We start from the raw sequence: 14,690 nt of genomic DNA on the forward strand, positions 1-14,690 counted from the left end.
ACTTGTCGGATAGTGGTATTCCGGGTAGTTCATCAGGAAAAACATTGGAGTATTCGAGTACTACTGGGATATCTCCTATGTGTTTCGTCGGGGTTCTTATGGTTACATTTTACAGTAATGTCATACACCCTTGGCGTAAACGCTTTAATACTTTAAGATGAGATACGAGAGGTAATATTACACCAAACTTCTCTCCTTGTATCATAATTGCTTCATCATCCAAGAGAGGAATTTTAACTATTTAGTCTCATTACATACGATTTTCGTCTTGTATTTAGCTAACCAGTCTATACTAACAATTACATCGATGCTTTCCAACTAGACCAGGAGTATGTCAATAAAATTGGTTGGTTGTTTAGGATAACAAGATAGTTTTGGAGTATTTGGTTAACAGTTCTAGGTTTACCGTTAATGAAGTCTATAGCATAAGGATCTATTAGTTCACTAATCGGTACATTTTCCAGGGATAAGAAGTTAGTGTGGATAAGATTCCCTCATTGCTTATATTTAACGAGACTGAAACATATTAATCAAAATTTACAAATGTACTCTTCACCACATTTCAGTTTTGTAGTGTTTATTGGGTTTGATCACTAATCACGGCCTCTAGCCGAGTTAGACGTCAATGTTCGTTCTTGGTTTAACCAAGGACAGTTCTTTTTGGAGCGTTTCGTACTTCCATACTCATGGTAAACATGAGGGTTTGTCATAGTTTGTGATCGAATTGGTTACGATTGGGATAACTGTAAGTGATGAGGTTAGAATGGTTTGTTTACAGTGTTCATAATGGTTTCACGGCTACAGGCATAGTATCCAATCTTCCCGCTTTTATGACATGCCTTTATTCGACATACCTTTTAGCAAAGGCTCATTGTATATGTTTAATTATGAACTAGAGTTAATTGTCGTATTATTTTGAGTTGTGGGGTACGCACGTTTAAATTGTTGTAGCTCTTGTACTCCTGTTTCATGATTAGCTCATTTTGTACTAGATAATTTCCCGGTACTCTCAACACACCTTTACTGACCGAATTCAAAGTTACCACCCCGGCTTGCGTCCCGGTATTCTCAAAAGTTAAGTGGCTAACTGGATTAACTAAGGTCTCTACTTTCGGATTACTAACAATAGTATTAGTCAAACCAGATCGTTTGAACGGTTTGTGCATTCCAGTTGACCCACCCTTTCATTTTGGATTTCATTCCTTGGACAAAATATTTCAATATAAAGGTTTTAAGTCTTATCCCGATCATGTGGACAATTGCCCGATCATGTGGACAATTGCCTTTTGTTCCCGAATTCGTACTATCACTTTCTCCCACACAAGGGCATGGCTAAGTAGTGTAATAGTAACAAAATTAACGATACAATTTGATGGGAGCTACTGGTATGGATAACAGACTTTATCGTCTCGATCCATTTTACTAATTCCTTTGATTCTTTAGTACCACTAAAATTTACATGTTTTCACGACTTAAATCGTTTAAACGAGTATTCCCGTCGTGAAGGATCACGGCTGTTACGACTAGTATTCATGTTCGGTAAAAGATTTTTGTTGCCAATGGCATTTAGTGGGGAAAATTATTGTTATTGGCAGTATCACTAGTGTCCCGTGGGAGAGTATTATTCGTGACAATGTTCGTATTTATCAAGAAAATAACATTTGTAGGTGTATTAGTATTGGGCGGCGAAATAATATTCGCTGCCGTAATAGTGCTTGGCCTTTGATTTGTATTCAATGATGTATTAATGTCGACAGCGAATCGCGCTGCGATTGCCAGAGTTACTATCTGCAGTTTCCGAACAATCATTTCTGCCACAACTGCCTCAAATCATGTGTTTGTTTTCTTCGGGGCCACTCTATAATGATAAACAACTAAACTTCTCATAATAGTAATTTTCCCTATAACTCATTGTGCAGGGAATCACATTAGCTGACAGTCATGTAATTCAAATAAAAGATACGTATTACACACACCACATCATGTATCCATATATCCAGGATAGTACATAGATTTAGTCTAAAAGGCCATTGTTTACATGTATGTATCGAAAATTGTCATCACGTGACAAGTAAGTTTAACCCGGTAAGGGTCAATGTTTGAACTAATAGCTCCAATTCATCTCCCATATCAGCATAGCACACTCCCAAATGCTTGCATGGAGTATCGAAACTATGCACAACATTATCTTACTATCCTTGTCTATCCGAGCACACATTATAATAATCATGAGTAGTTCACAACTTGCACAACAATTATTCCAATGTAATCCCACCAATGGGTAGTTGTTTTGTCATGCCTCTCCCATGAGTAAACATTTTTCCGTTATGAGTTTAAGCCGTATGTTATAATCGGGAGGCATTTCTATACTTCCCCAAACCTTTGGGTGTTATTTAGTATAATTACAGAATATTTTTTCATCAGGTTATTCAGTATACACAAGCGGGCTGGGTTTAGTAAAAGTGATAATTTATTAATTGGGAGTAAGTATGTTCTCAGTCAAGACACATCACCGGTCTGCAAGCGTGAATGTTCTCCTTAATGATAAACTGATCGGAGTGGCAACAATATGGGAGTCGTTAGGGATACTTATGCATATATGATTTGATGAATTTATTAATTCTGGAGGTTCATCAAGGTCAGTGGTACTGGTGAGATATAAGAGAATATCATTTTTATAGTTGATGTATGATATATGTAGGTGGCTGCGGTTTGTTATATTATTGAAAATTCAATAGAATTGTTATTATATTAGTAATTTGATAAATTGTATTTTCTTAGGAGTAGTGTTTATTTTTGAACAACGGGAGGGAAAAGATGACTAGAAAAAATAGTTTAGTTTATCATTAGAGACTGGTATATGGGATAAAGATTAGGTCCGAATCGAAAAGTGTTGTGTTCCCTTCAGATGAACGTATGTAGATCACACTCTTCACAGTTTCTTTCTAGACCTTGAATTTACACTCGATTTGTGGTTCGATCATACAATAAGATTCAATTTGGACTCGATTAAGCTTTATCAGAATTCTCACTTATGGGTAGAACCGGTTCTTCATCCGATATGAGGCTACCGATCTTGACATCTTTCGGTTCAACAATTTGTCATAAAAATAATTTGATAACAATAATCAGAGTAAAGAATATTATTTCTTAAGGCAAAATAAAATATTTTATTTGTTATGACTAGATACAATATAAATTATGATAAAACATAATATTATTTTAATAAAATACAATTTTAAATTAATATTGATTATAATCGAATATAATATTCATTACACGGAGACTTAGTATTATCGATAGTACAGTAGGTACACATATTCGTACGCCTTGTTCCAGATAAGCACGTATGCGTGTTTTATATATATATATATATATATATATATATAGGGGTGGGATCTAGTGAAAACTCCTCTTAAAGAGAAAACTTAAAAACTCCTAAAAAAAATTTTTTAACTTTTTTTTTAATTTTTTTTTGTAGTTTATTTTTTCCCATTATTCTTATATGTTGTTATTGGTTCAAAAAAAACCTTGTCGGTAACCTCGTCGGTTCAGTGCGCATGTGTAATAGTGTGCATTGCATATATGCAAAAGTGTTTTTATTGGATAGAATACAACACTATTGCACATATTTGATGCACACTATTGTATATATGCAATATAAGACTAATATACACATCGAATACATATTAGTACGTATGTGTAATACAACATTAACTCACATGTACACCACATCAACTTTTATTTTATTATTATTTTTTTCCATATAATACAACACTACTACACATATACAATACACAATATTGAATATATGCAATAAAACACTATTAAACTCAAAAATACATAGTAATACACATGTGTAATACAACGGTATCGCACAGTAATACGTATGTGCATTACAACAGTTTTTTTTATTTTTTTTATTTTTTTCGAATGAAATATAAGAAAATATAAGAACAATGGCTAAAACAGAATTTTGAAAATATTTTTTTTTAATTAAAAATAATTGTTTAGGAGTTTTTAAGTTTTCTCTCTAAAGTTTAGTTTTCTTTTGATCCTCTCCCTATACATACACACACACACACACACACACATACTCAGCATTACCTTTTATGCACATATGTTGCCATATTTACCTATCCGTACGTTCCACGACTTCTCCCCGAATTACCTTGTACAAGCATGTCTGTTATTATGTTCCGGACCATAATAACTTACTTGCCCTACAAGTTCATCTCGACATCCATCAGTATATAATATTATATTATTATTTATTTTCCCAGAGTTAATCGAGCCTGCGGTTATATTTAAGGTATCCTAAGGGATAACCTAATCCTATATAGCCAATGGCTCTGATACCAACTTCTGTCACACCCTGTTGAGCGATTTGCGGAAGCGTAAAATGGAAATGTAACAGACACCTTTGGTATCAACCACATTGTTTATAAAGAATAATACAAACTAGTTTACAATATTTTACATCGATCTAACTTTGTTTACAACTAGGTGATACAAAATAAAATTCAGCCCGTTAAGCGGCTTTACTCCTTACTAGCACACTTGCATCAATTTACCCAACATTAATCGCAAGTCAAACACGTAGCACATTGACTTTCTAGTCCGAATCTAGTATACCTGAAAAACATGTTAAAACGGGTCAACTACAAATAGTTGGTGAGTTTCACGAGTTTCAATAAATCAGATGTGCGTACAACAATTACAGTTTGTAAATACGCAAGTATGTATGTATGTACGTTCACAAGTACGTTTGTTTGTATGTTTATGATGTAAATACGCAAGTATGTATGTATGCTAGGATTTTCCAAATGTTCCCAAATTTCATATTTGATCAAAATAAACCAACTCTGAGTTCCCCACAAAAGTTCATAATTTGTGAAGCATTTTAACTATTTTTCCCAAATAAACACCCCAATTCGGTAATAAATTAGCCAAATATTCTCAGATGCTCGAAAAATTACCAAATTTGAACAGGAACCAAATCATATTACCCCTGATGTCCCTGAAAATTGTTATGACCTAACAATATGCACATCACAATCTTAACCTAAACAGCCCGTAATCGAGCATTTCGGCATTACCTTTGCGGTTTTCGCCCACTTTCGCTTTCTTAACCCAATTGTCGGATTCTTGTACTTCTACATAAGCTAGTTACAGGTCCTATATCACAAACCAAGCATGTTTCACAAACCAAGCTGTGACATTAAGTATTATCCTGGAAAGGCTAACGTAGTCGCTGACGCCTTAAGCCGGAAGAACGCAGAAGTTATCGCAACGGTCAAGTCTTATAAGTTGATCATCAATTCAGATTTCTTCCAAGAGATCAGCAAGGTGCAGTCAGAGGTGCTTGTAGATGAAGGGTTAATGAAAAAGGAAAGAATCTTTGGGCAACAGAACGAGTTGGCAGATAACACATATGGTGTAAAGACCAGATTTGATCGGATGTGGATTCCTCGACATGGGAATCTTAGAGGACGTGTCCTAGATGAGGCTCATAAGTCTCGATATTTGATTCATCCAGGATCTACCAAGATTTATCAAGACCTGAAGAAAGACTATTGGTGGCCGAGCATGAAAAACGAAGTAGTAGATTATGTCAGTAAGTGCTTAACTTGCTTGCAAGTCAAGGAAGAGCACCAGAAACCGTATGGAAAGATACAGCCTTTGGAGATACCCGAATAGAAATGGGAACACATCACCATGGATTTCATAACTAAGCTATCGCGTACAGCTAAGAATCACCATGGATTTCTCACTTTCTGCATATACGAGAGGCTATCTCGTCATAAGCGTTAGCAAATGTGTTCGTTAAGGAAGTGGTTGCAAAGCATGGGGTGTCGTTATCGATTGTGTCCGACAGAGATACTCGCTTTACTTCAAGATTCTGGAAGAAGTTACACAAAGCAATGGGAACAAGATTGAACATCAGCACGGCGTATCATCCTCAAACATATGGGCAGTCTGAAAGGACTATCCAAACCCTTGAGGATATGCTACGTGCTTATGTGTTAGACTTTGGAGGAAGCTGGGACGATCATTTGCACTTGGCAGAATTCTCTTACAACAAAAGCTACCATTCGAGTATTGGTATGCCTCCTTTTGAGATGTTATATGGTAGACGTTGTAGAACTCCTGTTTGTTGGGGAAAAATTGGTCAGAAGGAGATTGGTAGCCTGGAAGTTATGCAGGAAACCTCTTCAAGATTTGATCAGATCAAGGCAAGAATGAAAGCTGCTCAAGACTGTCAGAAGGCATATTCCGATAAGCGACGAGGACCGATTGAGTTTAAAGTTGGGGACCACGTGATGCTTAAGGTTTCTCCTTGGAAGGGGATTATTAGTTTCAGAAAAAGAGGGAAGCTGGGTTCGAGGTACATCGGACCGTTCAGGATTCTAGCTCGCGTGGGAGAAGTGGCTTATAAGTTGAATCTACCTGAGGAACTGGAAGGGATCCATTCTACCTTCCATCTTTCCCATATGAGAAAATGCCTAGTTGATGATACGTCTCACGTACCTCTTCTAGACATTGAGGTAGACGAGCAGCTGAATTACGTTGAGCAGCCAATTGAGATAGTTGACCGCAAGGAAAAACAGCTTCGTCGTAAAGTTATTCATCTAGTAAAAGTAATATTGAAGCACCGTAAGGGATCGGATGATCGGATGCTACTTGGGAAGTGGAAGAAGAGATTCGCAAGCTTTACCCAGATCTGTTAGGTTTTCGGGGACGAAACCTCTTTTAAGGATGGTAGACTTGAAACATCCGTAAATTATTAATCTATAATACTATTAAAACAACATCCTTTTTTGGACACATGGCGTCTTTTTATTGGTCTATTTGACTAGCTTCCATATATATAATGCAATTTTAGAATTTCTTGATAATAAAATAAATCAAAAATAAATTAAAACGCATTCAATTACCATGATATCAATTTGTCCGTTTCATTCTTCAGCACCTTCATTTTTTGTTCAATTCTCCCATCGTTACAAACACCAAATCCGCCCTTTCTACAAACATCAAATGATCATCTAAGATTTCATACAATCTATGTGTTAATTGATTGTAACCCAATTTACAGTCGATCTCTTTTCATCAACTATTCATGATCGATTTCGGTATGTTTTCTTTATGGTATTTTTTTGTTGTTTGATTCTCGTTCATGGGTTATTCATCTCTACTATAATCTCTCACACCCACCCTCTGCTGATGTTTATGTCATCATCCGTATCTCTTTGCTTCTAGGGCTTCATTATTTGATTTTATATGAATTGGGTTTTATTTATTTTTTCTGAGTTTATTCTCATAATACTATATGCTAAAAACAGAGATTGAAGGGTGAATGGAGTAAAATCAAGAACATTTTTCTTCTTATGATGTTGATGTAGATTCAAAGAACAAATAGAAGAAGTCACAAAAACTTCATCACATGTATGCTAATTGCTTTGTAACCTTGAACAATTTTTTTCCTTCAATTAACTATGACAAATTTACTAATTTTGTTGTTTGAAGGAAATATGAAGAATCATTCTACCAAGTGTGGAGGAATTTTGTTTCATCATAGACCATATTTACATAAAATCAGAGGTTTAATTCTTATAATTACTTCACCTTTTTTTAGCTAATTATTAGAGTATTTAGTTATGCAGTTTTGATGGTTGTGAAAATGGATTGACATGAATCATGTCAGATACGAAAGCCATTTTAATTATGCCAAATAAATGGCTCAAAACAGGTCATTTATGTAAAAAAACATATCAGTTTGGTTCGGGTCAAAACGAGCCAATTTAAAAAAAATATTTGTTTGGTTCGGCTCAAAACGGGCCACTTTTATAATGGTATCACTTCTGTAGCACTGTTTGATCTAGCCACAAATAAAAGTAACATTATTAACACCCTTATAACTTATAAAATTATATATATATGCTTTGTATTCTTTCAGGAGATAACAAGTAGCACACACTACAGTCAAAATGTCAACACCCTTTTATAATCAAGCATAAACATGTTTATATTGACATTACTAATTGTAGTTAGTTCTTTTATGTTTGCCTTTTTTATTATTCTAAAATATTACTTATTAGTAGTTGTCCTGATTTGGACAGAGAAAGTAAAGAAGGAATCTATCTATACTATTAAACTAACATCTTTTTTTAGACACTTGGCACGTTTCTTTTGCTTTATTGTTATAATTTTCGTATATACTAAACCATATTATAATATACTGATAATTAAATAATTCAAAACTAAATAATTATATTTTCTGGACGACATGCATCTCTTTTTAATAACCCGGATCATCGATTCAAGTTAATCGAATCTACCTTTAAAATTTAAAAAAAATGTTCGACTATTAATAACAATAATTACATAAATTATAGGTTTCAACTCTACTATTTTTGTTGCAACTTTATGAAATCATTTTTACATTAAAAACCTTTTGACTATTAATAACAATATTAACTAGATTAACTCAAGGTTTCAACTTTCCTATTTTTGTTGCATATTTCAAATTTCAAATTTCAAATTTATGTGCCAACTAATCACCTTGAACGAAATTGAAAATAACATTCATTTTTAAATTTATTGCCAACTTATTACCCCTCTCTGTATACTTTCAGTTTTACACAAGAAATTTCACACCACGTCTTTTCATCTACCAAATTCTGTAATTTCGCATTTCTTTGTAAGATTCATTTGTATTACTCAAATTATTTCATTCATTCATATTATTGATATTGTTCATATATTTTAATTATTATCAATTTAATACTTTGTTTGCGTTCTTATTATTTTATTACAAACAATACAATGGAGCCAAAAAAACCATGTTTAATGAGTTGGATATGCTTAAGAATTATCGTTTTCTCAAGGTTCGTATATTGAAGTTATTGCGTCTAAAGGCCAATAACAAACCCGGTGAATGTTGATGAAAAAGTGATGTTCGGCATCTCAAAGGTTGATATGTGATGGACGTTGGAGGCTTAAAATAAATGAAACATTTGAAGACCTTTTTTTTTCCTTTCAGTTTTATTGTGTTTTGTTTTCTATAACAATTTCTTCATGTTTCCAATTTGGTTTGATTTGTGTTGGATTTTTATATATCGTATAAATTATGGTTTGCTTTATAATTTGGTATTTTATATTCTAAGGTAATATGTCAAAATCTAAGTCTTTAGCATACCTGGTGTTTGGAAAAGTAAATGTTTTTTGAATTTGTTACACTTAATTGTTTTAATTATCTTATTTTTCAAAACATACTTTTATAAAATTTGCATTTTGTTGTCTTCTTTGTGTGTTAAAAATTATATTACCCATGGTATATGATTTTCCAAATCATTAATATTAAACATTTTATTGAAGTCAATATAGTGATCACCTCGATAATTAACAAAAAAAATTTTATACTCACAAAAACCATGAGTAACGAAAATGGATTATTTATAAACTATAAGGTGTGATGTTTATAACAAAATTTTAATTCATGAGTGGTTAAATATGTAGTCCATTAGGCCTTAGTCAATAACCGTCTCTTTGATTGCTGGTTGAATATGAATATGAACTCATGGTAGACACATGCCATTGCTTTACGCTAACCACACACTTATTAGTTTATATGAATTTTAAATTTTTAACTTATAATTATGTTTCTAAACATTGTACGTACTTTATATTTTATTTTGGTTTATCTTTATGTTTGACAATAATTTCCTTTCGCACCAGTATTATTTACAACTAAATATCATGTATCATCCTAGAAAACATATTACAAATTACAATATAATATAAAATTATATATGTTTGTTAGACGATTTCTATATGTCCGCCCGTGTTGTGCACGGGTCAATAACCTATTATAAATAAAAGAGAATTTCAGTACTTATTGTGTGTGTCGTTATTTAATTTTGTTTAGTATAAAGAGATTGAGTGATTGGCCTAGGACTTATGAATGAGCTTGAGAAAATGGATATGGGCCCAAGGCCCATAGGGTGGGGTATTTAAACCCCAACCTTGTCCACCAACTCCTCATTTTCCCATTTTTCCCTCTTTCCTCCTTACACACACACACACACACACTCAAGAACACACTCTTTCTCTCTCTATTACCCGGATCCAAATCCGAACCAAGGAAGAACGAATCTCGGGTGTAAACACCATCAAACAACAAAGAGCACGTCCAGATCCACGAGTGGTCCAAATCCGAACACGAGACCAAAAAGGTGAGTTTGGCAAAAAGGCTAAGTTTTTAAGGTTGGATTCGACATGAAATGTGATATAATGATAGATCAGGCTGTAAGAAGTAAGAAAGAGGTGATGTTCGGACTATGAACTTGTTGGGGCCGAGTGTTAACGGTTTCGTTTTAGGACAAAGAGGTGATGTTCGGACTATGTAAAACACGAGTATACAAAGTTGGTACAACCCAAAACCCATAAAAAAGGTAGAATCGGGTCCTAAGGAAGAGTCACAGAGTAATATGGCTTTAAAATGGTAAAAATGAAGACAAGGAGATTATTCACACAAAAAGGAATCGCATCACGTGCCATGCGAAGCGAATGGTCAATGCGAAGCGAATTCTTCCATGCGAATTCTTTCAGATTGTTGTAAAACGTGACCTGATTCATTTTCTGATGCATTTTTTATAAGGGGCCTATTAACAAAAATAAAATTTTTCCCAAGCTGACCTGACAACTCGACCCCATTAAAAAAGGGTAGAATCGGGTCCTAAGGAAGAGTCACAGAGTAATATGGCTTTAAAATGGTAAAGATGAAGACAAGGTGATTATTCACACAAAAAGGAATCGCATCACATGCCATGCGAAGCGAATGGTCAATGCGAAGGGAATTCTTCCATGCGAATTCTTTCAGATTGTTGTAAAACATGACCTGATTCATTTTCTGATGCATTTTTGATAAGGGGCCTATTAACAAAAATAAAATTTTTCCAAGCTGACCTGGCAACTCGACCCCAGCCAGAGGCTCTGCCCTTGGACCCTGCTAGGGGCTGCCGCCCCTAGACCCCGCTTCCAGGGGCACTGCCCCCAGACCCCTGTTAGTTGAAGGATTCATTAATGTAGATGTATGAAGTAGTAGTAATAGATAATTGATACTCGGGACTTGTTACACAGTTAGCCGAGCTCAGTTAAGGAAGGAAATTTTGATAAACTCGGAGAGGAATCATCTCCATGTGAGTTTCTAGCCCCATTTCTCTTGAAATGTTTTCGGGGCTGTGTGCATACTTGTAATATTAGAGGAATATACATATATATACACACTTAATTACACATGATGAAGATGAATAAATAAGGCAAGGATGAAAGAATGTGGTAAGAATTTGTATTTGTTTAGTTGATAACTAAATGTGTTTGAAAGAGTCAATTAAGAATATAATGTAAGAGTCAGGGTGACAGGCCCTTCTAATACCTAGGCAAGAATAGAGTGGTCGACTCTATGATATCAGTGCAAGAAGGTGGCAGACCCTTATAATATTTGTGCAAAGAAGTAGGGTGGCAGACCCTTATAATATATGTGCAAGAAGTAGGGGTGGCAGACCCTTATAATATATATGCAAGAAGTAGGGTGGCAGACCCTTATAATATCTATGCAAGAATGTAAGAATAGTGGTATGCTATGTAAGTAAATGTAAGAATAATGTAAGAATAATACCGGGAAATATTTGTACGTAAATGAAATAACGTGCAAGAATAATCCTATAACTGTTAAACTAGAACTCACTCAGCGTAGCTGACTTTTGGTATGTACGCATGTGAGTAGAATGCGGCAGGTTGCTTGAGGGGAGGCACGTGGCAATGAAATAAAGTGAAGCCGGGCATCGAAAGAAAGGAGATTCACGTGTTATTTGTGTTTATCGTTAAGACTTATGTTCCTTTGTTTTAAATGAATACTTGTTGGTTTGTATGAATGGATGACTTTTATAATTCCACAAAAAGTTTTAATTAACTCTGATATTTAGAACTGTGCTTATGAGTAACTCCAACGCAAAGTAGAGCTCTCGGGACCGGGGCCTTACAGTCCAAGATCTATTTATCAATATTCAAGGCATGTTTAGAATTAATATTCGTTTTCTTTCTCATCTCGTGTCTATCTTAGAATTAATAACAAATTAACAATCGAGCTTGAAGACGAACACAAACGAACCAAGTCGAGCCAGCATAAACGAACTTGATATAAACGAGGTTGAATGGAATTTAGTAATATAAATAATAACATCGGTTAAACTAGATACAAATAATAATAACAACTTGGTACGGACGGGTTCATCGAGACCCGAATCCCAAATCCAAACTGCTCGGCCAAGAGAACCCGAGCCCAGATCTGAATCACAACTGCCTTGATGAACCTCGTATCCAACCCATTCCCCTGATCTGAATCACATCTGAGTCACGAACAGTCGAGTTGCAGACTAAAATGAAACCCGACTTTGGCAATCTGAAAACAAGTACGGAACTCGACTCGAATGGATATGTGCGAACTAGATCTAGAAGCCCTCGTGCGACACGACTCAAATCGCATGATAGGCGAGTTGTTCGGATTTGCGTCCCGTGCGAATTCTCTATGCGACTTTCTTTGATTCGATTCGCATCCCGTGCGAATTCTCTATGCGAATTGCTTGGATTCGCGTCCCGTGCGAATCGTTGAGAACCTTCATGCTTCTGAGCCGTGGTGGTGATTCCGGAAATACTGGAATGGTGGCGACGGTGTGGCAGTGAGTAAGGAGAAGGAGTAGAAGAGACGGAGGTAGGAAGGCGATGGTGGCCAGAGAAGGAGCCGGCGATGGTGGGGTGGTGGCGGTTGCAAGTGTCAGAGGAAAGAAGAGTGGGGTGAGGGGGGAGGGTAGGGTTTTGTAAGAAAAGGGGTTGGTGGGTGTTAATAATAATAATAATAATAATAATAATAATTATTATTATATTATTATTATTATTATTATTATTATTATTATTATTATCAGAGGAAAGTAAGTAGACTAGAACTTAAACGAAACCCGAACCCGAGACCCGACTCGTCTAACGACCCGTGTACCGCCTTATGCTAGCCCGAGGGTTTGAGTGACCCGTTCAGAAATGCTTAAGCAAGTTGAGAACGTGAGCTAGTAATAAAACAATATAATAATGAATATACATGAAATAATAAATATAGATGAGAATGTAAACTAATGAGGCCGACTCGTTAATAAATTAAAGTTAACTAACACGAACGGTTTAAAGAAGATTACATGTCGGTTCTATTAACTTAAAAGCTAACCCCGTTAACTTAAGAAAATGATTAATAAACAAGTAAAGGAAATTAATATGTGTGTATTATTAACAGTTAGTCGAGCACAGTTGAGGAGGGGAATTACTGTTAATTCAGAGAGGAATCGACTCCAGGTGAGTTCTAGCCCCTTTTTATGTGTTATGTTTTCGGGGCTGTGTGCATACTACGATGTGTTAGATTATACACTTACTTTAAATAGTAAGTGTATATTAGATAGATGTTTGCGTATGAATGTGAATTGTATGGATTGATTAACTAGTATGCACGCAGTTGTTATATTAGTTATGATTGAAGGAAGTAGAAAGGAAATATAACGAAGGTAGAGTTGTATGGTATGTTAGAGGGCACCGGGCCTTAATAATTACCGAGGTATGTAGGGACTGGATCCTTATAATATCCAAGGTACGTAGGGATTGGACCCTTATAATATCCAAGGTATGTGGGACGCCAGATTCTTATAAATTCCGAGGTATGTAGGAATTGGACCCTTATAATATCCAAGGTATGTAGGGAATTGGACCCTTATAATATCCAAGGTATTTGGGGTTCAAACTCGTTAAATCTATATTTATTACGCTTGTATTTGTACGTAAGAATTCTTGTATCTGTTTGTTTTATTTTTACATTATATGACCATACCTGACCCAAACGGATCAAAAAAAAATTAATACTTTCAACCCGACACAATCGACTATAACTTTCAACCTCGTCACTACATAGAGCAATACTCGCAAGGGACAAATGTGGAAGTGACTATACTTGAAAACGGTCATAAGGCTGTCATGGTTGCTGCAAGTTCACACCGTCATTGTGCTTCTTATGAATGGATGATAAAGTTCACACCGTCATTGTGCTTCTTATGAATGGTGGCATCATCGACTATAACTGATTTGTGCATGTCTATCATCGACTAGGACATGTTTCTTTTCGAATAACCTATTAACCAGGCCTTTGTTCTATTTGTTAATTGTCAAAGATGGTAAGGAAATTGCTTATCTGGAGGCCATAAATGAGTATAAAGTACCAAATAAATAAATAAAATAAAGGAAAATTGGATTTTAATAATAACTTTCTGTTATTGGCCGATAATAATCCCAACTTAGTTTATTCTCACCAGTGGTCCTAAACTTAAAAAAGTTGGCTCTCAATGGTTCTCCGTTAAAAAAAAACTAACGACGTTATGTTTTTTCTGAGTTTCAAACTAATTTTTTAGGGCTTTTGATCGGAACGAGGATACGAGTCGATTGGTGTAAAATTTAGCTCGAAACGATACTCCAAACAACCTAATTTTTGTTAATTTGAAGTTAAAACACCCGATTTGAAACACTAATCAAGCCATTTGAAGCATCATTTCAAGCTAAGTTTTATGTTAATCGACTCATATCCTCCTTTCAATCAAAAA

Source organism: Bidens hawaiensis, unplaced genomic scaffold (assembly GCF_021521415.1).
Source record: "Bidens hawaiensis isolate Kalapana, Puna unplaced genomic scaffold, B.hawaiensis_p1.1 tig00061060_1, whole genome shotgun sequence".
NCBI lineage: Eukaryota > Viridiplantae > Streptophyta > Magnoliopsida > Asterales > Asteraceae > Bidens > Bidens hawaiensis.